This window comes from Peromyscus eremicus, chromosome 8a (assembly GCF_949786415.1).
Source record: "Peromyscus eremicus chromosome 8a, PerEre_H2_v1, whole genome shotgun sequence".
Classification (NCBI taxonomy): domain Eukaryota; kingdom Metazoa; phylum Chordata; class Mammalia; order Rodentia; family Cricetidae; genus Peromyscus; species Peromyscus eremicus.
In genome coordinates, this window is record NC_081423.1 from 69,348,581 (window position 1) to 69,375,348 (window position 26,768).

Sequence of the window (26,768 nt, forward strand, 5' to 3'; positions counted from 1 at the left end):
CGGTTTTCAAAACTTATCTAGATTCAAAAGGAGAGCAATATCAGTTTGACATTCGTAGGAAGCCAGTTCGGGGGTGTGTACACAGCACATGGTCCTTTCTGCTGAAATGTTCTCCTGACCAAAGAGTAAGGCTGGACAGCCATTTTTGCCAAACACTTCAGTCTAGGCTAATTGGACAATTGGCGAGTTCTCGACCTCAGCTGCCCCACTGAGTGTTATCTGAAGAACATGAATCAGTGCGCACTGAATAGGTAGGTCCTGGGGCTTCAGAAGGGCAAGTTGAGGTGAAGCTAAACTTGGCATCAATGGCTTCACAAAAGCCAAAATTATGGGGGAGCAGAGACATGTAAATGGGCAGAGGAGGTCCACAAAGGAAAGAAGTACCCAGGCAGGGAAGGGCAGAGGCGAGAGGCTGGGCAAGAGGGCAGCTTAGGGCAATGAGTTCTGTCTCTGAATTTCTGCCCCCATGAACTCTGGCTGATTTTGTTCCTTGTTTTCTAAGTTATCGATCATCTTAGAATTGAGGATTTAGTTTAGTGGTAGAACACTTGCCTGGGTTTGTTCCTGCACCAAAAATTAATGGACAAATTAATTAGTTAATCAGCTAAAATTCCTGACCATGACCAGTACTCTACTTCTCATTTGATTATTTTAAAGACACGTTTATTTATGCATATACCTATGCATGTGTGTGTGTGTGTGCATGCATGAACATACACATACATGCATGTTAATCCCCTGGAACTGGAGTTACAGGTTGTGAGCCTCCTGAAGTGGATCCTGGGACCCAAACTTCAATCCTCTGTAAGAGTAGCAAGCACTTCTAACTGCTGAGGTATCTCTGTAGCCCCTGGTATATATGTATGTATGTATGTATATATGTATGTATGTATGTATGTATGTATGTATCTATCTATCTATCTATCTATCTATCTATCTATCTATCTATCTATCTATATATCTATCTATAGACAGGGTATCATGTATCCCTGGCTGGTCTTGAACTCACTATGTAGGAAAGGATACCCTTAAACCTCTGATCCTCCTGCCTCATGCTCCAAGTACTAGAATTACAGGCACAAATCACTTCTTCTGGCTTTAGGTGGTTCTGGGGATCAAATCCAGGGCTTCCTGCATGCTAAGCGAGCACTCAAGCAATTGAGCTACATTCCCAGCCTCCTACTTTTGACTTCAGTGAATAATTCTTCAGCATCTATCATTTGTCAGACACCGTTCTTTGCACTGAAGATATAATAATAAATAAGAGAGAACAAAGTCATGAATTTATTGGGGTCAAGTGTGGTGATTACAATGTGTAGATAGACAGATAATTACAACCCAGTGTAGAAAGTGCAACAGCAGAGCAAAAGGGCACGGTATCATGGGAGAAGAGTGTCTCACGGTGAACCTCACCCAGCATCACTTGCAGAGGTTTAAGTGAGATTTTGTATATTGGAAGCCGAAGAACCTGTCCTTGAGCACCTTTGGGTTTAAACGCGTAGCCACCGACTTAGGAAAAGGCTCCGTGTGTAGTGTGTGCTGTGAAAACGTGAGGACTAGAGTTTGGATCTCTAGAACCTGCGCAGAGTCAGGTGTGTGTGTGGCGGGGGGTGGGGGGGTGGGGGGGTGAAGGGGTGGGGGAGTGGGGGGGTTGGGGTGGGTGGGAGGGGTGCCTGGCCTGGAATTCTAACTGCAGAAGATGGAGACCAGATCCCAGGAGCAAGCTGGCTAGCAAGACTAGTGGTATAGGCGAGCTCCGGGTTTGAGTGAGAGACCCTGCCTCAACGTATAGGGCGGAACGGCCAGCGACAGTGATTCCTAATATCAATCTTGGGCCTCCACACATTTGTACCCACATGTTCGTCTCCACCCACACATGAATGTGTGCTCACCCACGGGCAAACGTATGAAGAGACATGTATGAATGTCATACACATGAAAATGAAAAGAAGAAAAAGACGTGTACACATCGCTCCCTCTTTTTCTCTCTCCTCACCAAGAGTAATTAAGGAAGCAGATAGCAGGGGCTGGAGTGGTGGCTCAGTCGGCAAAGTGCCAACCTTGCAAGTACGATGGCCCGTGTTCAAGTCCCTAGGACTCATGTAAAAAGGGACATGTCATCTCAGAGCTGGGGACTGTCATGGTACATGTCATCTCAGAGCTGGGGATTGTCATGGTACATGTCACCTCAGAGCTGGGGATTGTCATGGTACATGTCATCTCAGAGCTGGGGACTGTCATGGTACATGTCATCTCAGAGCTGGGGATTGTCATGGTACATGTCATCTCAGAGCTGGGGATTGTCATGGTACATGTCATCTCAGAGCTGGGGATTGTCATGGTACATGTCACCTCAGAGCTGGGGATTGTCATGGTACATGTAATCTCAGAGCTGGGGATTGTCATGGTACATGTCACCTCAGAGCTGGGGATTGTCATGGTACATGTAATCTCAGAGCTGGGGATTGTCATGGTACGTGTCATCTCAGAGCTGGGGCTCACTGGCAAGCCACCCTAACCTAACTGGCAAGCTTCAGGCTAGTGAGAAACCTTGTCTCAAAAGAGATGGCTGGACTTTCTGAAGGTATCACTTGAGTTTATCCTCTGGCCTCTGTTTACATGGGCACACGCATACACACATGCAACCTCACGTACATGAATAAAACAATAAACAAGTAAATTCAGAGAGCTTCCCTAGGTTAGTATTAGTTATGATAGTGCATGCCTATAATCCCAGCCCTTGGAGGGAGAGGCAGGAAAAATAGGAGTTCAAGGATAGCCTCATCTACATAGAAAGTTTGAGACTAGCCTTGACCACATGAGACTCTCTCTTAAAAACTAAAACAACAACAAAAACCAAACCAAAATGTGGATACCTTCTCTAGGTTAGAGTTTAGGCTCCACCACCCATCTGCATATGACCTGAGGCAAATTACACAACCTCCCCACGTGTATCCACTTTCCCACTTATCTCCTAGGACTGCCCTGGGGACTCAATGGGTAATTTACATACAGAGTATATCTGACATTTAGTGAGTGCTCCACAATTGCTACCATTTTTATTATTGTTGTTGCGGCTGTCGTTAATCTATTTCTGTTGCAATTTGAATAAATGTCAGCTGGGGAAGTCTGGGTAGTGGTGCTGATATGCTCGCCATGTTTAAGGTCTGGTCTTCAGCTTCGTTGCTAGACATGGAAAGCAGCCGACACTGGACATGCTGGCACACAGACCTGTTATTTATCACAGTACGCTTTATTGTTGACTAGGACGTTCTGGTGAGTCAACTCTGCTATCAGACCCAAGCAGACCATTAACACAACCTCTTTACACGTAGAGTCAAATATAATCTTTCCTGAGAAACTACTTCATTTCCAGCCTGCTCCCTGGAAGTACACACAGACCACCATGGTTTCTTGGTACACCCAAATCATCCGTCTTATTTTAGCGATAGGTTTCTTTGGCCTGTCATTCTTGCTGGTAGATGATCTCATTCATCACGTTTTGGGTCTTTTCTAATTGTATTTCTCAGACAGAAACCTTGACTTCAGGTCTAAGGTGCAGTTATCCTTTATAGGAAAAGATCGTGTCAACTATTGAAAAATGGCTCTGTCCAATGTAAATTACTATGCGGGGCTGGAGCGATGGCCTCTCAGTGGTTAAGAGCACTTGTTGCTCTTTGCAGAGGATCACCGGTTCCATTCCAAGCACCCACATGACAGCTCACAACAGTCCAGAGGATACAATGCCCTCTTCTGGCCTCTCAGCACAGGCATGCATATGCGGTGCATAGACATACATGCAGGTAAAACACCTATACACGTAAAATAATAATAATAGTAGTACAAGTTTTAAAAAATTACTATGTGCTTTCAGCCATGATAAGATGAACTAACATTCTTTAAACTGAGTCTAGAATTGTCTTCTTCCCATCTTCTTGGAATCCTTGCCGTCTCGAGAATCCAGAGAGGCAAATGTTTTAAGCATCGACTCATCTCCATGAGTGAGAGCACTTGGCACTGAAGTATGCTTTAATAGCGATCACTCTGCAGAACAGATGTTTGTATGTTTCGTGGGCATCATAAATATTAAGAGTGATGCTATACTGCTTGAAAAGCATTTTCCATTAATTGTTAATGCTCACTGTGTGGATAAAAGAGGGGAAATCCTTGGGGGGAAATCAAGTCCATTTTTATGTCTAACATTACAGTATTTCAATTTCAGGGCTGAAGCTGGGAGTATTAGTCTCTGATTTCTGGACTAGCATCTGAAAACTCTAATTAAGGTGACGTTCCAGCACCCCCTGTTCCACAGCGTCCCACACTGAGCACAGACTGTGTGGCTGTAATAGGAGAAATGGTAGAGAAGGAGGCCAGGTGTGAATCCCAAGGCCAGTTCCTTCTCTTCCTGGCTCAAGAATCACGAGTTTACTTGGCCTCCCTGAATTTAGTTACATAACCTATGAAAGTTGGGAGTGATAGCCCCTATCTTGGAGGACCTTGTGATAATTAGATAAGAGGTATGTGTATATTTTAGTCAGGGTTACTGTTGAGGCAATGAAACCCCATGACCAAAACAGTTGGGGAGGAAAGGGTTGATTTGGCTTACACTTCCACATCACTGTTTATCACTGAAGGAAGCCAGGACAGAAACTCAAACGGGGGAGGAATCTGGAGGCAGGAGTTGATGCAGAGGCTGTGGAGGGGTGCTGCTTGCTGGCTTGCTATGTTTGCTTTCTTATAAAACCCAGGACCATCAGCCCAGGGATGGCACCACCCACAATGGGCTGACCCTCCTCTATCAATCACTAATTAAGAAAATGTCTTACAGTCAGATCTTATGGAGGCATTTTCTCAATTGAGGTCCCTCCTCTCAGATGACTTTAGCTTGTGTCAAGTTGACATAAAACCATCCAGCACAGTATACACACACACACACACACACACACACACACAGAGAGAGAGAGAGAGAGAGAGAGAGAGAGAGAGAGAGAGAGAGAGAGAGAGAGAGAGAGAGAGAGAGAGAGAGCTCTGAAGAAACTAGGTCGGTCAGTGTTTCAGCTGTCCTTAATCCTCTCTAAATGATATATCAGTGTGGGCTAATGTGATGGCTAATTTGTCTTCGAACTTTTGTTAAGGCTGCTGAGACTTTCTGCCCAGGGAGATTTGGCTCCTTCAATGATGTTCCATATGCAAGATGAATATTGATTGCACTCTCCTACTCGCCCAACTCTGGTATCTCTCCATCTTTCTGTCTCGGCCTCCTCAGTGCCGCAGGTGTGCACCTCCACGTGTGGCTAACATTCATTTACTGAGGGTCCATGGGTGGTCTCTATTTTAATAAATTTACAGATTAGTTGAAGACCATAGATGACGATATCACAGTAAGTGTTATAAAAACCAGGAGGAACTTACAGTTCTGTTCGGGTAAGGACAGAAGTGTGTAAGCAATGGGAAGCCAGGTGTGGTGGTTCACACCTATAATCCCAGCATCCACGAGGAGAAGCAGGAAGCTGAGACCAGACTGAACTACCTAAGACCTTGTTAATCAGGAGTGATGGTGCTCACCTTTAAGCACTTTGGAGGCAGAGGCCGATGGACCTCTGAGTTTAAGGATAGCCAGGCTCCATAGTGAGACCCTGTCTTAAAGAAAAAGAAAGTCAGAAGGACTCTGGACACCTGATCAGGGATGTCACGAAATCCAGGAATGTCCAGATCACTCTGTTGTACCAAACACTTTACCTTCCTAGGGCAAGGTTAGTTGGTTGGGCTTATAGCCAAGAAGACAACGCTCTCAGAAGTCAGACACACACAGCCGTCCCCACCCCAAACACCACAAACCTCCAGCGCTGACCTATGTGTGCTGACTACTTTTGCCATGAGCAGCTGTAGATGAAGTCAACTGAAATTCTAAAATCAAATCATGCACAGCATCAAGCTGGTTCTTCTCCCTGGGATGAATTTTAAACTGCCGCAAAGTCTAAATTTTAAATCCTTCAGTACATTCCCCCAAAGAGTCTGATTCAGTAAATTGCAAAGAAAATAGAAATGAGAAGAAAAATTACAGAAAAATGAGATTCCTTTTAAAACAACTTGGACTCTGCATCAGCCACTGGGAGTGGCCAGCCTCCTTTATATGTTGGTTTGGTTTTGGTCTTGGTTTTTTTCTCTTTGCAGTATTAAAGTGGAAGTCAGGGTCTCACCCAGGCTAGGCGAGCACTCCACCAGTGAGCTACAACCCTAGGCTCCTTCTCTTTATGAATATCATAAAAACACTGCTTTCTCTGTAACCCAACCCAATAAACACTTTAAATGTATTGTGTTCAAGCAGGCACTCAGTTGTTAGTCTATGTCCCAGTTACATTTGTCCACTTGATGCAACCTAGAGTCACCTGAGAAGGGAGTCTTAACCGAGGGAGAGGCCAGATCAGATTGGCCTGTGGGCATATCTGTGGGGAACTATCTTCATTTTTTTAATTGACGCAGGAGGGCCCAGGCCACTGTGGGCGGGACCATCCCTAGGCAGGTTTTCCAGGGCTGTATAAGAGAGCTAGCTAAGCATGAGTCTGTGAGCTAGCCAAGCATGAGTCTGTGAGCTAGCCAGCCAGCGTGTTCCTTTATGGTTCCGCCCTGACTTCTCTCAGTGATGGAAGGATAAGCCAAATAAACTTTTTCTTCCCCAAGTTGCTTTTGGTCAGAGTGTTTTCTCATAGCAACAGAGTGAAACCAGGATTGTCTACATTCATGTTTCCACCTTTCCCTGGGAAAGGCATCAGAGAGAAGGTGACCTGTGGCTGTCTCCAGGGACCAGCCTGGGTTTGCAGGTGGTGACATGGCCAGATGTAGGAGAAGGCGCTGAATAAGAACCTTGCTGAGGTGAATCAGGGGACAGAGAACATCTATTTTCTCTTCCTCCTCTTCCCGATCTCCTTAAAGGATCTGTGTGCAGCAGCTGAGTCTTTTTCCTCACTTTTCATTGATTCGTCACTTGACCACAGTCAGGCTTCTGCATAGACCACACCACACAAAGGGCTCCATCCTGCAAGCATGGAGGATGCTGATCTAGTTGATAAGTGCGGTGGGTAATTTTGAAATCTTTACCTCGGTGGTTTTTCTATTCTCTGAGGATTTCACTTTCCCGAGGTGAGGTGCCTTCTTCCTCAGGCTTCTTGGAGTCAAATTCTCCTGTCTTCAGGGTGTTCTTTCAGCCTCTTTCTTGGTTCTTCTGTCTTTCTCCAAGTGTCCTGTGAGTGCCCTTACCTCTGACCCCGAGTCATCAGCCAAGTACATGGGCATCTCTCACATCTAGACAAGTGACTCCTCACTTGAGATTCAAATCCTGTATCCATTTAGCTCCTGCATGGCCTATAGGCACCCCAAGCTCCAAAAAAATTTTATCACAAAGTCTATATCTCCTGAAGCCAAGGATGGAGGTACACACCTGGGAGCAGAAGCTAGAAGAATGAAGAGTATAGTAAGACCTGTCACACAAGTGCAGGCACAACACACACACACACACACACACACACACACACACACACACACACAAACACACTCACCATTTTCTCTTCTGGTGTTACATAGCACATTAACGACACACCATGCCAGGAACTTGGGACCTTCCTTCAAACTGTTCTCTCACTCCATCCTGACCATCCTAACCAAACAATATTTTTAGCTTTGGGTTTTTTGGGACAGGATCTCACATAGCCCAAGGTGGCCTCAAAGTCCCTATGTAGCCAAGGATGATTTCCAGTCCCCATCCTCCTGTCTCTACCTCCTGAGCACCACACCCCACCACATATGATGTTTCTAAGAACTAAATATTTTCATCACTGAAAAACATGTAAATAAACACCACATTCACTTTCCACTCTAGTGAGTGTGAAATGCACTATTGTGTGCTTTTTTTTGCTTCAATGCCCTGCAGCCAGTGATACTGTCCATCTCTAGATGATAGAGTATTCATTTTCCCTAGTGGAAACCCTGACCCATCAGGGTTTATCAAGTTATCAAGTGGGTAACTTAACAAGTGTTCCAGGCTGGACCATATGTCAGGTTGTTTTTCCTTTTCTGAGGTGAGTAGTACTTCACTTGCATATATTTGGCATGCTATAGTGGTCCACTCATCTACTGATGGACACTTCTGACTATTAGGAACAGTGCTTCTGTGAATGTGTATGTACATTATGTGCTCAAGCCCTCTTTGATAATGTAGTAACTGTTCGGTTGGCCTTCATGTTAAATGTCAATGTAATAAACACATAATTTTTTAAAATACTAATGAGATGGTTCAGAGCACCTGGGTTCGATTCCCAGCACCCATATCCTGTCTCAAAACCATTTATAACTCCAGTCCTAGGGCAATCGACACCCTCTACTGGCTTCTGTGGGGTACACGCTTCCAGGCACACACATGGTGAATAGACATACATGTAGGCAAACATTTACACACAAAGTAAAATAAAAATAACTTTAAAACTGTCTATCTAAGGCTAAGTATGGTGATGTATAACTGTAATCTCAGGAGGCTGAGGCAGGAAGATAGCGCATTTGAGCCTAACTTGGTTTTATTATGAGACTCTGTCTCAAAGAAACAAAACAAGAAGGCAAAAAAAAAAAAAAAATAGCCTATCTTCATCTTACATTGCAGGTTTAACATTTTTTCCCAGTTGAATTTTTAATTTAAACAATACATATAGTCAAATACGAAATAGAAGCCAAGCTGGTAATTTATTCTGTAGCATGTGTCCTAAGCAACACTAATAGAGAAATTCTTAACACAGAATCTTCCCAAAGCATTTGAAAGTTCATACAAATTTATGCATGGAAACATATGAAGGGCGACTATCGAAATGCTACATTCAGTCAGCTCTGGGCGCCAGTAAAACTAGAGGTAGTTTCTTATCTTCTTTTTCTCTGTCCATATTTTCAGATTCCCTAAAGTAAACATATTAAAATGTAGAGATAGTTCTTGGGAAAAAGAAAACTATCACATGGGAAATGATCTTTGGGATATTAAATCTGACATTTGAAAGTCTGAATTTTCACTTAGCATATTTTATCACTAGGCGCAGACTGGAACTGCAGCTCACCTGGCCGTCTGTTAAATGGGAATGTGAGAAGCAACCTTCCTGAATTGCTCCTGTCTGTCAAGGCAGCCAGAAGCTTGCAAGGGGTGGAGGTGCTATTCTCTTAATGAACTGTGGCTTTCATTATTACTAGTATATGTTAAGCATCTAAAAATAAACTCCCCCGGTGCCCTTGAAGCCTTATTTAAACATGTTTCCACATCAACATGAGGCAAACGTTCAGATCTGTTAAAAAGAAATTCAAGAATTAAGCTGTTTTGGCTTTTAAACTTTCAACTAATGTTGTATTTCAAATCCACAGACAATAACAAGAGAAACCCACCTACTTTCTCACTCTGCTTAGCAGGAAAACATGATGACTTGGGAAGCCTCTCCTCTCCTGTCCCCTCTCTCCCTGGACACAACCACTGGCCCTCAAGCTGGCTTCTGTCACATACACACTTACATTCCTTCTTTCTATGCGTGACCCACAGCCACACTTTATGCTCATAAATAATACAGTTGTTGTTATGTAGTAGAAACATTGTTATTCTATATGTGGTTTTGTTTAGTTTTATGTTATCTCATGAATGGTTCTGAGGACTGAACTTGAGGCTCTGTGCGTGGGAGGCGAGACCCCACCACTGAGCTGTACCCCGGCTCTGTAGGCAACTGCAATGCCCAGTCAGAAACCCCATCCATTTGGAATATTTTTCTTCCCCATTTTCTCATTGTCATTCTACATCTGTTTTCGTAAGCTTTGCTTTATCAAAATGAAATGACTCCGAGTATAAACCTTGCATTTCACATTAGCACATGCTTAGCTTTACCCCAACAGTGTTCCAGAAGGAGCCAGACTTCCTAAGGCTCAGTGAAGAACAGTGTGTAATCCACCTTCTGATTGTGACTTTTAAAACATAGAACTTAGAAAAGTAATTACGGTCTAATAAGTTTGTTCATTTATTAAATTGGGTTTTGTTCTAAAATATTTATACTCATATAAACACAACAAATCAAGTCAATCAGTTCAGCAAGAGGCCGCAGCTCCACAGCAATAACATCTCTTTCCAGTTAAATTGAAAGAACCAAGAAATTATTGGGAAAGAATTAGTAATTCTGCAAATTATTATAACAATCCTATCCTTTTAAATATTGTTATTCAACCTAAAAATGTGATTTATAGTAAGCGGGTATTATGAATTGTGAAGTAGAATTAGCCCCAAATAAGACTGAATTACTAATAAAAAGATGTCAATTTGAATAATGACTGACATGGCCCCTAACAGACAGCTCTCTGTTCCTCAATAATCACAAATCACCCACTTTCAAAACCCTTCTTGGATGTTGCCTACAGTGGCTGCCAAGCTCACTTGCAGTACTTACAGAATGGAGTGCCTTGTGCAACTGAAAACCCAGTCCTCGGGCTCCCAGAGCCTCTGCTGGGCACCGCTGAGTGAAAACATTAGCAGCGAATGAGTCAAGTCCGTGAGACTTTTCATTCTTGCCTTGAATCACTCTGTGCCAAGAGCTTTAAAGTCAAGACGGTGTCTGCATCCTCTAAGCATTGTCTCCACAGTGCCTTTTCTGGTCAGAAATACTATTTTTTAAAAGGTGTTGATGTCTACAGTACTTTGCCTGCAGGTAGGTAGTTATGTGTGTGCACCATGTTCATGCCTGGTGCCCATGGAGGTGAAAAAAAAAAAGCCTTGGATCTCCTGGAACTAGAGTTATAGACAGTTATGGGGGGCCGTATGGGTGTTGGGTACCAAACCCTGGACCTCTGTAAGAACAGCCAGTGTTCTTAACCACTGAGTCATCTCTCCAGCCCCTCTTTAAACTTTTACAGTGTGTGTGTGTGTGTGTGTGTGTGTGTGTGTGTGTGTGTGTATGTTACAGCATGTATGTGGAGGTCAGAGGACAACTTGTTAGTTTTCTCCTTCAACCATGTAGGTTCCGGGCTTTGGCTCCAGGTGCCTACCTGCTGAGCCGACTCCAGCCCCAGAAATACCAATCTTTTTCAAAACAGCAGCATAGAATTTGAGTCCACCCCTCAACTCTTGCTTTTCCTTTGGCATCTGTCCGGAGTCTAGTTGCTGTCATTGATACTAGAAACAAGGAAAGAGCCTAGGGTTGTCATGTAGTGGAAGACTGCTTGCCTAGTATACATATGGCCCAGCTGCATTCCCCAGCAACAGTCCAAAAAAAAAAAAAAATCAAGATTAAAAGCAAGAATGAGCCAGGCACGGTGGAGTATGCCTTTGCTCCCAGCACTCAGAGGCAGGCAGATCTGTGAGTTCGAGGCCAGCCTGGTCTACAGAGTGAGTTCCAGGACAGCCAGGGTTACACAGAGAAACCAACAGATAGATAGACAGACAGACGGATAAATGCAAACAAGGGAGAGTTGGAGTGATCGCCTTCCAGGTTCTGGTTTGGTTTGGTTTCCGTCAGAAAGGGTCTTGCTATTAACCAGAACCACCTCAGCCACCACACCTTCCAGTCTCCCGAGTCACTGAGAAACGAACTCTCAGAACTCCACTTAAAAAACAAACAGGCCTGGAGAGTTGGCTCAGCGGTGAAGCTGGTTAAGGTTCTAACCCCAGCACCAAGTAACAAGCCAGGCACACACATGTAACTCCAGCTCTGATGGATCTGACGCCTTCTTCTGGCGTCCTCATACATACAAGTGTGCACACCCAAACACACACATGCACCTATACTCAGAAAGTCACATACACACAAATACATAAATAAATTAACCTTTAAAACACACAACTCAGGTAAAAATGAACAAAGGATCTAAACAGACATTTGCTAAAAAAGAGATGTAGGACTGGCCAAGGAGCAAATGAAAACATCCTCAGCTTCACTAGTCCTTTAATTTTTTGAGACAAGGTTTCTCTATGTAGCTTTGGAGCCTGTCCTTGAACTCACAGAGATCTGCCTGCCTCTGCCTCCCAAGTGCTGAGATCAAAGGCGTGTGCCACCACTGCCCAGCTCTTCACTAGTCCTTAGGAAAATGCACATCAAACTACCATGAGAATCCCCTTCATGCCCACTAGGATAGAGTAAAAAGGTCAGACACTGATACATGGGGAAGTTCAAACCCGCCCATGCTGCAGACTAGGATGTAAAAGATGAGTCCCCTTCGAAACAGTCTGGCAGTTTCCAAAAAAATTAAACACAAAGCTACCTAGTGATTTCCCAATGGAAATGAAAATCACATGACCACACAAACATGTGTACACGGATGTTACAATAGCCAGTGTCCGTCACTGATGGAGATACAAATGGGATTATTCAGCCATCCAAAGAAATAAAGTACTATGATAATCTTCAACAAGATGGACAAATTTGAAAGTCTCATCGTCACTGAGAGAAGCCAATCACAAAAGACCACATTTCTGGGCCAGCAAGATGGTTCAGTGGGTAGAGGCACTTGTCATCCGGTCCAACCACCTGAGTTTGATCCCCGGAACTTACAGGGTAGAAGAAGAGAACTGATGTCCAAGAGTTATCCTCTACCCACACACACAAAATAAACAAACAAATGTAGAAAATAAATTTAAAGACGACTTTCCATTCCAGTCATAGGAGCTGTCCTGAGCAGAAACAGAAAGTAGATCAGTGGTTGCACGGGGCTGTTTGGAGCAGAGAGGCTGAGGTAAGGGGTGGGGAGCATGCTTACTGAGGTAAATGGACATGGAGCTTCTTTTTCAGAGTGGTAAATGTATTCTAACATTGAGTGGAAGGTTGGGTGCCCCCCTAAAATGTCCACATCTTGAGGCTTTGGCCCTCAGCTGGTGACACCATTGAGAGGTGACTGGGTCACGAGGGCACTGACTTGTCAATGGGTTAATCTGTGGATGAGTTCATGAATGGGCTATTCTGAGGTGGGGCCTAATCGGAGGAAGTAAGTCAACGGGGGCACGGCTTGGTCAGGGATTCTCTCCCCGCCCTCCTGTGAGCTGGTTCTTTCAGTGACTCAAAGCGGAGGACACATTAGGTCTATAAACCCACGAATATACCAAAAGCCAGTGAATTGGACACTGTAAAGGGGAGAATTATATGGTTTGTGGATGATATTTCAACAACAGAAATATATAAGGAAGTTCAGGAATTCAGGAAATTCCTTGTGTTTAGAAAATGTAAAATGTTTAGGAATGTTAGACCTCAGCCCTTTCTGCTCAACTGTCTAAGAAAGAAACTGGAAATGCTCTGGCCTTGTTTTCCCCTCCTAGCCCCTCCCTAAGCATGTTGTAGTGGGTATTCACTCGGTCCACCTATAGCCTTGGGGTACTAGCCTAGGGCGTGGCCTCTTGGCTAGCTTAAGACCTAGGGAGCAAGTATATGGTTCCCTTCACTGGGTGACTGTCCAGGCTGCCAGCTGTCTCTGTCATTTCTTGCTATTTTCAGAAATTGCTCACTTGTACTTCCTGTTTACTCAGGTAATATTGTTTCCCTTCTCAGGTCTTTGATGGGGTCGAAGACAGTTACAGTTACAATCCTCTCGTATCATAGCTAAGAACATATCAGGTACTAGAGTTAGATTCTTCATGATAGGACAGCTATTGGAGTAATCTCCGTAATTTGCCATTTACTAATGGTCTGGACATTTAGCATGTGTTTCTTGCTTGATGTTGTTCTTGTTGGTTTTATTTCCATTTTGGTTTACGTTATTATCTTTTCCTTCTGCTGGACAATACTTGATAATCGTTCTTATTGTATATAGTTTTGTATTAGGTTTAGAACTTTCTTATTTGGACACAAAGGGGAAATGTAGTGGGTATTCATTCCACCTATGGCCTTGGGGTACCAGTCCCTAGGGCGTGGCCTCTTGGCTGGCTTAAGACCTGGGGAGCACATACGAGGTTCCCTTTTCTCTTGTGCTCTTGGATGGTGGAGGCTGAGTCAGGCAGTGTGAGGCAGTGTGGGACGGGTTCTCAGCCTTCCAAGATTCTGCAACTGAATTTGCCTTATCCTGGCTCAATGAGTTGTTCCTCCCAATATAATTCTTTAATAAATAGTCCTTTTATCAGTAATCCGTGGATTTCCTGCATTATCACATACTTTTCTTTGCTTACCAATATATAGTTTTATCTTTTCTGGAAAATGCAGAAGTAATTTCTGTTTTATCTCAGACCAATAATATCTGTCATCTGTCTACCCATTCACCACTCCACTAAACCACCCATTCATCCATCTATCTACATATCCTTACACTTTTTTTTTTTATAACCAGAAGGAAGCTTGGATATCACAATCTAGCATACACATTTATTTGATGGTTTATTTAGAAAGTCAAGGCCCCGCAGGGAGAGGGACTGGAAATTGAGTTTGTTAAGTCCATATTCTCAAAGTCATGCCTGACAAGCAGGACACCAAACAGAAGATGTCCTATCGAGGTGTCTCTATTGCTGTGGTAAACATTAACTAAACCAACTAGAGAAAATCAAGGGTGTATTTTTAGCTTACAGGTTATATATAGTCCGTCACTGAGGGAAGCCAGGGCAGGATTCGAGGTAGGAACCTGGAGGCAGGAATCTGGAGGCAGGAACCTGGAGGCAGGAACCTGGAGGCAGGAACTGAAGCAGAGGCCATGGGAGAACTCTGCTGGCTGGCTTGCTCTCCAGCTCGTGTTCAGTCAGTTTTCATATACCCTTCCCCCCACCCTACCCCCACATCAGGACCACCTGTCCAGGGTGGCACCACTCACATGGACTGAGCCCCTTCCACATCAATCATTTCTCGAGGAAATGCTCCTGAAGAACAGGCTCCAGGCCAGTCTGCTTTTCTCAATGGAGCTTCCTCTTCCCAGACCCTAGCTTGTGTCAAGCTGACAAAAAACAAACAACAACAAACTAAACAGCCTGGAAGATAAGAATTTCTCTCAGGAGTCAAGATGACCAGGGACAAGTGAGAAACTCTTCAGATAGTGTTTAAACAGGATGATGAAATGATCGTGTGTGAAGTCAACTTAGTGGTTTCTGAAAAATGTGAGTTCCAGAAGACAGAGTTCGTGTCTCATCCATCATCGCTTTATGCACCTCTGGCATAGTAGATAGATGAATAAAGAAAGGAATGATTAAATAAACAAAATTACTTTAGTAGAGTTATGTTCCTGGCCCTGATTCAGATATATACAATTATTCTAAACTGGTAAACTCTTTCTGAATGCTAATGTCGCCGACCAGCATTTACATTTCCTTAACTCTGATAATACTTTTTCATATAATAGTACTTCTTAAATCATAGTGCCTCTCTTATGGATGATTTATCTAGAAAATGTAATGTTATTTTTTTTCTGAAAAACTGTTATTAAATCAATGGTGCATCTTGTGATCCCTGACATCCCAGAGCCGAGGGAACTAGCTTGTCAAGAATAGCTTGCTGTAAAAGTTTGGTGTTATCAGAAGACGTAGGAGGCTTACATGTAAGTCATTTGAAAGTGTTAGACATGTAGAAGACAACAATCTAACAAGGATGAATAGAAGATCCTAACTGGGATCTAAAAATCACCTGCATGGAGAAGGACTCCATGGTTCAGTGGCAGCCTGAAGGTTGGTAAAATCATTGAGGTAGCCAGACATGGTGAAATACTCCTGTAACCCCAGCATTCAGGAGGCTTAGGCAGGAGAATCATGAGTCTGAAGTCAGCCTGGGCTATATTAAAAACGAAATCAATGGTCTGGAATGGATTTGTAGTCTGTTGGTGGAGTTCTTGGCTACCAAGTATAAAGCCCTGGGTTTAGTCCAGCATTGTATAAACTAAGCACGGCAGCACATACCTGGAATTCCAGTAGAGACAGGAGGATCAGAAGTTCAAGAATATCCTCAATTATATATGGCCCAATATGGGCCATAGTGAGACTCTGTCTCCAAAAAAAAAAAAAAAAATCATGTGGTATCACTAGACCAAACTTATCAATATGAATAGGTCCCAGCTCAAATTAAGATTCATCTCTGGCTGGGTGTAGTGGTGCACACCTTTAATCCCAGCACTCAGGAGGCAGAGGCAGGAGGATCTCTGAGTTCGAGGCCATCTTCTCTGTCTTCTGTCCAGGAAAGTGCTGACTGCATCTGCCCACATGCTTGAAGAGGGAAGTGTGCCCACAAGCACGCAACGAAAACAAAAAGGGACCCCAAACCCGAGTTCTTACGCTTCCTTTGACTTTGGGAGTCTATGACCAGTGTGAGATGACCAATTTGTCTGCGAGATTCTTCTCCAAAGGCAGTTAGTGTCAGACAGATGAAAACCAATCAGCCTCGATGGGCTTTGCCGTGTTGATCGATCGTTACCTCCATCACGGCAATGAGGTCTGATCTCCGTGGAATGGACCTGGACGGCTGGCGGTGCTCCAGTCTCCGAGGTTCTGCTGTTCCAGGATGGGAAGAGAAACCCTGGTAGGAAAATCTAGGCACATGAAAAGCCACTCCCCCGACCCCCACCCCCCCACCCCCCATCCTACCCCCCCACCCCCCACCCCACCCCCCCATCCCCCACCACCACCCCCCTGTTCCTGGGCCGCCACCCTGCTTGCGCTCACATTTGTGCCCTGTATTTCTTTTCCTGTATTCATTCCTGACGGCTTCATCCAGGACTTACCTCATTTAATCCTCTCAACAACCCCTGCAGGTAGGCATTGGTATTTTCCATTTCTGGGGTGGAGGTGGGGCCGTCGATTCTTCACTTAATACTCCCCTGTCTCTGCTTTTAGAATCTTTCTTACAGCCAGGCCCTTTGCCCAACTCAACTCCTCCGTTCCCTTGTACCTGCTGCTGCCTGGACTGTTTCACTTCTCTGTGTTTGCTTAAAGGTAGCTTTTGCCCAACCCTGACCTGTCAGATCGGCAGGTCATTCCTGCTGCTGCCTGGCCGCCCGTTTCCCAGGAAGCTTTCACTTCAGCCAGTATTTAATCCAGCCTCTCTCTGCCTGCTGCCCTGACCACTTAGTCTGGACATGTGGAATCTGACAGACAGAAAAAGGCTGATACGGGGTTGGGGATTTAGCTCAGTGGCAGAGCGCTTGCCTAGCATGCGCAAGGCCCCGGGTTCGGTTCTCAGCTCTGAAAAAAAAAAAAAGAAAAAAGGAAAAGAAAACTGCTGGTACATTGGGGGTCTTTTTGGGTAGGGCTGTAGGACTTTCTCAGATTTGCAGCTTCTCCGGTAGGGTGTTGTTGCTACAGTACCTTCCCGGGGGAGACAAGCAGTGTCTCCCCTTCTCTGAGGCAAACTGAGGCTCGATTTCACCAAAGTTGACTCTGAGGAACCAATGAGTTTTTTGGGCTTAATTACAGAGTATAGGAAAGGGGGTTCCTACAGGACTCTGGGTACTCCCCTCAAAAAGGCCACACCAGAAAGTCTTTACCCAGAAGGATGGTGTCTTTCACATAGGCTCCCAGATGGACCCACACACACACCCCTAGTCCTCCCCACCCCAAGGCCACATGCAGTCAGGACAGAGGTGGTAGTGAGCAGCTGGGTGTTCAGGTGAGGCCCCAAGATGGCGGCTGTTTGTATCTGAGGACAGTCCCGAGCAACAGGTAGCCATCAAGGTTCATTCCCTCCTGAGCCCTTGATTTCCGCTCTAAACCTTGTTGTAGATACTGGATCTTTCTCTCACTTAGTATCGTAAATGATTATTGAAGGTCTCTTCTCTGACAGAGAAACACGGAAAAAATGTTCAGACATTCACTTATATAACTACTCACTTATAAAAATTTGAAAAAAATCTTAGAGCTAGGGCACTGGGCACAGCTCCAGGCTCCAGGTGTGAGGTGATTAAAGCGGTGCTCTGTCCCCTCCTCCTCCTCCCCGTCTTCCTCCCTCTCCCCTCCTCTCCCCCACCCCTCTCCTCTTCCTTCCTTCTCCCCTTTTGGAGACGGGGGTCTCAAACTCCTGACCTCCTGCCTCAGCCTGCACTGGGATTACAGACATCACACCTGGCTGTGGCGTTTCTAAGGGCCCAGAGCTGAGACAGAATGCGGCCCAAAGCATTAAGAAACACACCAAGATCAACTTTAAAGTAACTAATCCCAGAATCTGCCGGCCTGGGCAGTGGTCTCCAGGATTCGTGATTTCCAGCCTGACTGTTTTCTCTCTTACTCCAATATGAAGGTAAATCAGGCAAATTCATACTGTTTTAAAAAGTCACTAGGACAAGGTTTTGACTAAAGCAACATCAACAGCTGCATCAAAAGTGGAAGAGGGGACTGACTGGGGATGTACCCGCAAAGTTCTCAAGGAAACTGTGTCTATTGCATTCTGTCAAAAGCTGATCTCTTGATCCTCTCTGCTCTGATTTCCATCGCCTCCCTCGTCAGCAGGATTCACCCTGTCCACAGATAAAATCTTGCAGAGACCTTAGCAATCAAGCAGCAGCTCCAAGGCCTTTCCCCCCGGATTGTTCTACCTTATTTTAGCACCTTACACGTCCCTCCCACTGTACACCGTGACAGTCCTCATTGAAATCAGTCTGTAAAGCGCTCGGTAAAGGGAAGCGCTTGTCAGCCTCAGAAGATCTGAGCAGTTCCACACCTGGCTCTTTGCAGTGGGCAGTTCAAAGGCAAAGCGATCTAGTCACAGAGGGAGGGAGTTAACAGAAATTATGACTTTTCAGGGTCTGGACTACTTTGAAGACCAAAGCGTTGTTTGATCCTGGCTCTGATACCGGCTTCCTGATCACATCACACGTGGAGTGTATTGAATGTCGAGTGGCTCATTCTTGCTCATACCACCTTCCAAACAATCATCACACGCATCGAGACAATGCGGTGCTTAACAAATGCGGGGCCAACACAGGCCTTCTCTTCCAGGCAGGGTTTTCAATTCATTTCATTAATTAAAAGAAATGGGCATTCATTACAGGAAAATTTTAAGCTGTCAAAAAACAAGAAATCTTAAAGATCACATTTATAGACATCATCCAAAAAGATATGTCACTGCATCTCTTTTGGGGCTTTTATTTATACATTTTAGCAGCACTGGGATCGTTCTAAAAATATACATATAGTGAGTATATATGGTTGTGTCCCATTTTCACTTCTAATTATAACACAAGGAAGAAACGCACACTCTGGGAACTGATGTGAGTTCAGGGGTTAGTAAAAATGTGCCTTTCATTGGAACTGCAATTTGGGATTGTGATATTCTGATGAACCTCACCATTTGGCCAGTTCCTTTCACCTTAGGAAGTTGAATATTACATTTTTTCCTGGATTTTAGAGTGAGATTTTGATTTTAGATTTTGAACAGTGGGTGTGATTGCTTGCAGTTAGACTTTATGGCAAAACATTCTTGAATTTAAAACATTTTGGGAGCCAGGTGTGGTAGTATATACCTTTATTCCCAGCACTCAGGATGCAGAGGCAGGAGGACTACTTTAAATCCAAGGCCAGCAGGGCTACACAATGGGACTTTGTTTCAAAAATATATCTTGGGGTTGGTGAGATGGCTTAGTCAATAAAGGTGCTTGCCACCAAGACTGATGACCTGAGTTCAATGCCCAGGACCCTCCATAGAAGAGATGTGATCATCTACCCCCACACATGTGCTGTGGAATGCGTACACACACCCACACGAAATAAATGATAAATTTTAAAGTTGTATTTTTTTTTTTGCAAAATGCCAACCAGTTTGCACTGTTTGATACTTATAAAATACGTTTACTTAATTCATTAGCACATTATAGACAGCTAGCACTACCTTCGAGAGGAACCCACTCCATCTCCTATGCTCAGCTTCCCTGAGGCGATGATTTAGAGACTCCATATTACAAATATTTATTAAACTCTTCCGTGTTATATCAGTTTTCCTCCCACACACCCATACTGCAGCCCTGGTATAAGACACATGAGGAGTGGTAATCAAGAATTAAATCTTCCTTTTTAAAACTGTCAAAAGCTTGCTACATCAGCATCCAGCGACAGGAGGAGAAATGTCTCCAGTCTACTCCACGCCCCTGCGAGCCAGGTTTTAATTTGTTGAGAAGAAGGGAAGAGCCTATAAAAAATCTTGGCAAAACACAGAACTGCTAATTTAATCAATTTTAGTAGTTAAAGCAGTGACTCCAAGCGCTAACACAATCTGTTGAAAGAACGACTTTCCAAGGTAGGGGAGATTCATTTATTTCTGCGTTTTCTTCCCAGTTTTCCAATCTAAGGATATGTGGGAAGCCATGGCGCTCCCGCTGGAAGCCTCCTCCCAAGACTTAGGAAACAGACCCCGACTCAAATCACAAGGGAGCCAAGAAGAGGCTGTCCTGAGCCCCAGCGAGGCTTTGCAGCAGCAGAGCCCCCGCTGACTGACCCTGAGGAAGACACCCGTCTGAGGGCACTGGAGGAGTTGAGACTGGAAAGAAAATGGCCGCAATATATCGTATGAAAAAATTTAAAAAGTAAAAAACAGCAGGAGAACCACGAAGCTTCTGAGACAGCAAATGTTTAAGGTTATAATTTTATACTGGTATATAGGTCAGATCTCTTGATGGTTTTGATGCTTTTTAAAAAAAATCTAATTTATTCAGAATAGCCTGTAAATAAGGTCTCCCATTCAGCTGTAGTGAAAACTGGAGGCCAGTTAAATTTTTGTAGAAATAGAAAGTGGAATTAGAATTAGAGTTAGAAATCACTTTTTTTTTTTCTTCTTCTTCTTCTTCTTCTTCTTCTTCTTCTTCTTCTTCTTCCTTTTTTTTTTTTTTTTTTTTTTGGTGGTAGTGGGGTTGGTGTCCTGGAATTCACTCTCTAGTCCAGGCTGGCCTCTGCCTCATGATTGCTGGGATTAAAGGTGTGTACCACCATGCCCAGCTAAGAATTCACGATTTTTAACATTAAACATATGAACTGGGCTGAAGAGATGGCTCAGGGGTTAAGAGCACTGACTGCTCTTCCGGAGGACCCGAGTTCAATTCCCAGCACCCACATGGCAGCTCACAACTGTCTGTAATTCCAGTTTCAGAGGATCCTAACACCCATGGCAAAAAACACAAATGCACATTAAAAAAAAAAAAAAGTAACAAAACAAAACATATGAACTGTGCTAAATACAATTTAGGGGCTCTAATCTGTGTGAACAGAGTCTGACCTAAGTGTGCAACATGTACATATTGTCACAAGTGGCACCATTCACTTCATCGTCTCAATTTCAAATTCCTTAGAAAAATAAAAGTTTTTTATTAAAAAAAAAAAAAGCACAGCCTGGTTTCCCAGTGAGCTCTAGGACAGCCAGAGCTACATAGTGAGACCTGGCCTCAAAAAACAAACAAACAAAAAACCAAAAACAAACAAAAAAAGAAAACTTGCACTGAGCCTGGGGGAGGGGCTGGGGTCTCCCCCCCCTCCCCCAGGGAAGGCTCCGCCTCTGGCTGATGTTGACGTTTCCTGTTCTCATGGCCTCTCACCCGGACTCCTCTGGCAGCAGTCTAGAAGTGCTAGCTAGTTCTGAGTGTGTTTGTCGTTCCTGGTCCATCCTTTGTAAAGCCCTACTCTCAATGAGCACTCAGTACCTGAGCAATGGTTGCTACAGCAGAGAAAGACTTGGGGGTACAAGAAATCCAAACACTGGCGCTCTGAGAGCATGAACCCGCGTGCCACCTGAGACCGGATGTGTACTTGGACCAGAGGGACGAAGAGTTAGCAGCAAAAAAAAAAGCTTAGAAGTGACCAAAACTACAAAAAGTCTAAGACCCAGAGAGAGCCCAAGGGGGGTTCAAGAGCCCTCACTTCTCACCCCGACCACCTAGGTGGTAAGACTCAGCAGGTAGGACAGAGGTAGCCTTGAAGCATCCTCTTGGGCTCGGTGTGTTATGCAGAGAAATAAAAGGCTTTCCAAAGACCGGAGAGTAACACAAACTTAGGGAGGAGACTTGGGCACCCCACCTAGTTTTGTCCAGCCTGGGAAGAGTGGAGCATTAAGGTAGACAGAAAGAGGCTGTAACCGGAAACTCCAATCTGAAAAGACAGACAGTGCTGTCTGGACAGAGACTGAGGAGTCAGATGGGATGGGGACACTGGGAAGATGCCCACCCCCACCCCACACCCCCATGAAGACCAGTGAACAAGGGTGGGGCACTGCCCACAACACCCTGACGCTGTAGCATCAGTCCCAAGGTATCAGAGGAAAAGAGAGATGGGAACTCAAAGTGTCACAGTAAATAAATAAATAAATAAGTAAATAAATAAGTAAATAAATAAATAAATAAATAAGCAAGCAAGCAAGCAAGCAGGGCCAGGGGGATGGTTCAGTAGCTGGTTCGGTGCATAAACGTGCTCGTTAGGAAAGCTCGAGACCTCAGGGGGACGCCACAGAACAGGAGTGCCAGCCAGATGCTGTAGCACCAAGTGTCCATAATCCTAGGGCTCCTACAGGACAGAGGGATGTGGAAACCAGAGAACCCCTGGAAATCTGAGGGACAGGTAGCTGGGCATACGCAGCAAAACAATAGCAAAGAGATTCTGTCTCAGACAAGGTGGAAACTGAGGACTAGCACCCAGGGTTGTCTCTGACCTCCAAAAGTGTGCTGTGGCAGAGAGAGAGAGAGAGAGACAGAGAGAGACAGAGAGACAGAGAGAGACAGAGAGAGAGAAACAGAGAGAGAGAGAGAGACAGAGAGAGAGAGAGATTTAAAATATTTTTTTTAAAAAAAGAAAAGAAATTGAGAGGCTGTAAGATGTCTCGGCAGTTAAGAGTGCTCAGAGTTCAGGTGCTGACACCCACATCAGGAGGCTCACAGATACCTGTAACTCCAGTTCCAAGAGAGCCAGTGCCCCCTTGTGGCCTCAGTGGGTGCCTGCACCTACATGTGCTCAAATACACACACACACACACACACACACACACACACACACACACACACACAAATAAATAATAAGTCTTTTTTTAATCTTTTATTTTTTGAGATTATAATCTAGTTACATCATTTCCCACTCCTTTTCCTCCCTCCAAACCCTCCCACATACCCCTCCTTGCTCTCTTTCAAATTCATAGCCTCTTTTTTTTTATTAATTGTTGCTACACGCATACATGAAAATATAGAACACTTGACAAATTTGCATGTCATCCTTGTGCAGGGCCCCGCTAATCTTCTCTGTATCATTCCAATTTTAGTACACATGCTGCCAAAGCAAGCACTAAAATAAATATTTTTTTTATAAAGAAATCAAATTGGAGAGAACTGGAGCCAGGTCCGTTTCTGCAACACTGGTATATATCATGGCATTTGTGCCAGGATGTGCCTCCTCCCGTACATTCCCAATGGTGGTTCACTTTGGAAACTGCTGTGTGTTTTCGACTTTGAGTATGAGTTGGACATGCCGTCGGAGGGAGAAGAAAGAGACATCTTTGTTGTCTCTGATCAGAATCATCAGATTGGAATCACAGTCTCTTTGGGGGTGGGGTAGCCATCTTAGTTTTTTCAAGAACAAGCTGACTGATTCATCAAGATTCTAGAAAGAACCGAAGGATTGTATTATGCCACCTGCTTTCATTAACTGCTCAGTTGGTGGACTGACAGAGTACTGCTGTCTTTTCTTCTCCATTTTTGTGGCAAAATAATCCCACATGTCACTACCACGGTTCACTCCCCCCCCCCCCCCCCCCCGCAACTTCGACATCCCCTGCTGTGCCCTGGTGCCTTGGCATACAGACAGTGGGGAGAGGCGAGGGTCAGCAGAGGGGGCTTCAGAAATGGACTTACTTCAGTTATTGCTTCCAAGCTGGTCTGTATCCACATCATTCATGTCTACTCTCCTCATTCTCCCCCAGCGCTGGAGATCAAACCAGGCCCTTGAGCAGGCAGCTCCCTGCTGCTGAGCTACAGCCCCAGCCCTGGGGATTCTATTTTTAAAGGTTTTCAAGGAAGGCAATCTCCAATAACCTGTCCGACACATGATCTATATTTTTTAATGTTCTTCCTCTTATCAAATCTCAGCCTAAACCTGTCCCCTTTGCTCTCTCTTCAGTGAGTTGTGATTTTTAAAAATATAACATACAATTTCATTTTGAAATCCTGTTTGCAGCTTAAACATTGGATTTTGGTTTATAGATAGCATTTATTCCGCCAGAGATGCTGGGCCATTTTGAGACGTCTCTGGTAAAATGGGGCTTTGTAACTTGAGTCTGAAAGGTAGATCGCTGATCACCAGTGTGCTGATTTGATCAGTGTGAGGAACCAGTCACTGGGGTAGGCGGACGGACTCGGCTCCCAGGGTCTGTCTGCACTCAGAAGCTGTTTGTGCGGTGAAACCAGGAGAGGACAGAAGAAACTAGCTACCTCGTCAGCTGTGAGGGCGGGAAGAGGGAATAGGAAGCAGAAATGAAGCTCTGAGTAGTGACCATTTATAGTCCCAACACTTGGGTGGGGGGGCTCAGACGAGAGGCTGGTGAGTTTGAGACTAGCCTGGGCTACAAAGTGAAACTCTGTCTCAAAACAACATGAGGAGGAGGAGCAGCTACCCCCGAGCAGAACACCCCACACAGGTCAGAACAGAAAGTTGGTGACAAGGTATGGTGAAGAGTAACCTAGAGTCTCCACGGGAGTCTCAGATGCACCTTTGAGACTGTACGCAAGATGAGTTGAGGAGAACGCTGATGACCAGTGTGCTGATTTGATCCTTCAAGGCTGACATGGAAGCCGAAAGATGCTTAAGTGATGATAGAGGTTAAAGGTTAGTGTAAAGTGAACACTAGTGCTTTGTTTTTCCTCCTCCCAACACAGTCGTAAAACATATGGACCGACACGTATTTTGCCTCATCCCTCCTTACTGCAAGATGAAGTCTGCTCGCTCAGACTGGCTCCTTCTGGAACATGCTAGGAAAGTCCGCCAGCCTCCTTGGGTCTAGTTCCTTTCTCCCTCAGGATATGGTGTGCCTTGACCCTGGCTATTGATCTTACAGCCCAAGAAGAGATGATCTTATGGATAGTCTGAGCTGTCCGGCAAGGCAGAGGCCTCCTCAAGAAATGACGAATGGCGGGCACTTACAGGGCCAGCCTCCTCCTTCAAGTGCATTGACCCAGGGGATCTTGAGTTCAATGATCCAGACGTCCCTATCCCAGGTCTCAGGGCCCTAACTTGGTATGGAAGAGCTGACACACTAGAGCGCAGCCTTCCTTGGAGATCTGCTGCATTATATATAACAAGGTCCTGCTCCTAGGCACCTCCTGACCTGCTGCAGGTGAGGAAGTGTCTGTGTTTGCTGCCGAGGTATCCCCATACTTCCCCTTGTATAGGTGATTAATGAGTGTTAGCTTTCCTTGTCCTTTCAATTGCATCAAAAGGCAGGAGGAGAGGCTAGGAAGCCGGCTCAGTGGTTAAGAGCACTTCCTGATCTTCTAGAAGACCGGAGCTCAGCTCCCAGCATCATGTCAGGCAGTTCACAACTGCCTGTAACTTCTGCTCCAAGGATTCCGACACCTCTGGCCTCTGCAGACACAGGCACGGGCACCCCTGTGCACATCATACACATACACATAATTAAAAATTAAATTAAATTTAAAAGAGAGCCAAAGGAAGCAGACATTCAATTTCCAAATCATTATAGAAATACCATTTCGCTTGAAACTCTAAGTGCCCCTCCAGTTCATCCCACTCTGGGTTCATCCAAGCACTCAGAATCAAACCCAGTGCATGCTGGGCGGGCACTCAACACCTGAGCTACACCAACACCCAGCCTTCTGCTGTTAGAAATCTTAGCAATTACACCACCCCCTCTCAGAGTCAACACTTATCAGTGATCAGGTCTTTATTGTAAGCCACAACATGATCTTGTGCAAGACAGTTCACTGCAGCTGAAGGCAATTCTCAGCTGGGCGCTTCCCTGCATTCCTTCATCTGCCCGTAGCCCTGCCGGACAGAAGAACAAATGCCTGAGGACCGAGGGTCCAATCCTGACATAACCACGCTTCTTCAGTACACATACTGAGCCAGATTCTAACACGATCTTCCCATGATGCCTCTGCATGTCAAAGTTCCAGAAGCACAGGCATCCCAGTCAGCTTTCTGTCCTTACAGTGAGATACTGGATACAGACAACTTACTTAAGTCCCAGGAGGAGGTTTGTTTTGGCTCATGGTTTTGGAGATTCTAGTCCAAGATCAGGTCGGCATATTGCTGTGGGCCTTCAGCAACATGGAGTATATCTCACAGCCAGGAAGTATACAAGCACCAGACTGTGGGAAGAGAGAGAGAGAGAGAGAGAGAGAGAGAGAGAGAGAGAATATGCCTCCCAAAGACCTAAAAACTTCCCACATGGCTCCTTCTCGAGGTCCACCACATCTCAAAAGCCCCACTACAGGGACTATATCTTTTACACGTGGACCTTTGCACGTGGACCTTTAGGGGACCTTCAACATCCAAACTACAGCTGTTGATTTAAAGCCGGTTCTCAAACTTGTGTGTCAGGATCACCTGATAGGCTCCTTAACCCCAGCTGCTGCTTCTCCACCCTCTGAGTTCTGAGGTTGACGTTGTTGGAAACTTCTGGGTGCAGCTGAGCTGTTTCTGTTTCACAACTTCCACCTGAAGGAGGACAACTGGGGGGGCAGTGGGGCACATGCCTTTAATCCCAGCACTGGGGAAGTAGAGGCAGGTGAATCTCTTTGAGACTGAGGCTAGCCTGGTCTACAGAGCAAGTTCCAGAACAGCCAGGGCTACACAGAGAAACCTGTCTCAAAAAACCAAGTAACCAATGAACCAAACAACAACAAAT

At 44.9% G+C, this 26,768-nt stretch overlaps 1 non-coding gene across 1 annotated transcript; it reads right to left on the minus strand.

Annotated features, from left to right (window-relative positions):
• Nucleotides 1-23,086: 23,086 nt before the first annotated feature.
• On the minus strand, nucleotides 23,087-23,192 carry LOC131918087 (U6 spliceosomal RNA). The gene has a single exon (XR_009380836.1). It is a non-coding gene; the product is annotated as a U6 spliceosomal RNA (small nuclear RNA).
• Nucleotides 23,193-26,768: the final 3,576 nt, after the last annotated feature.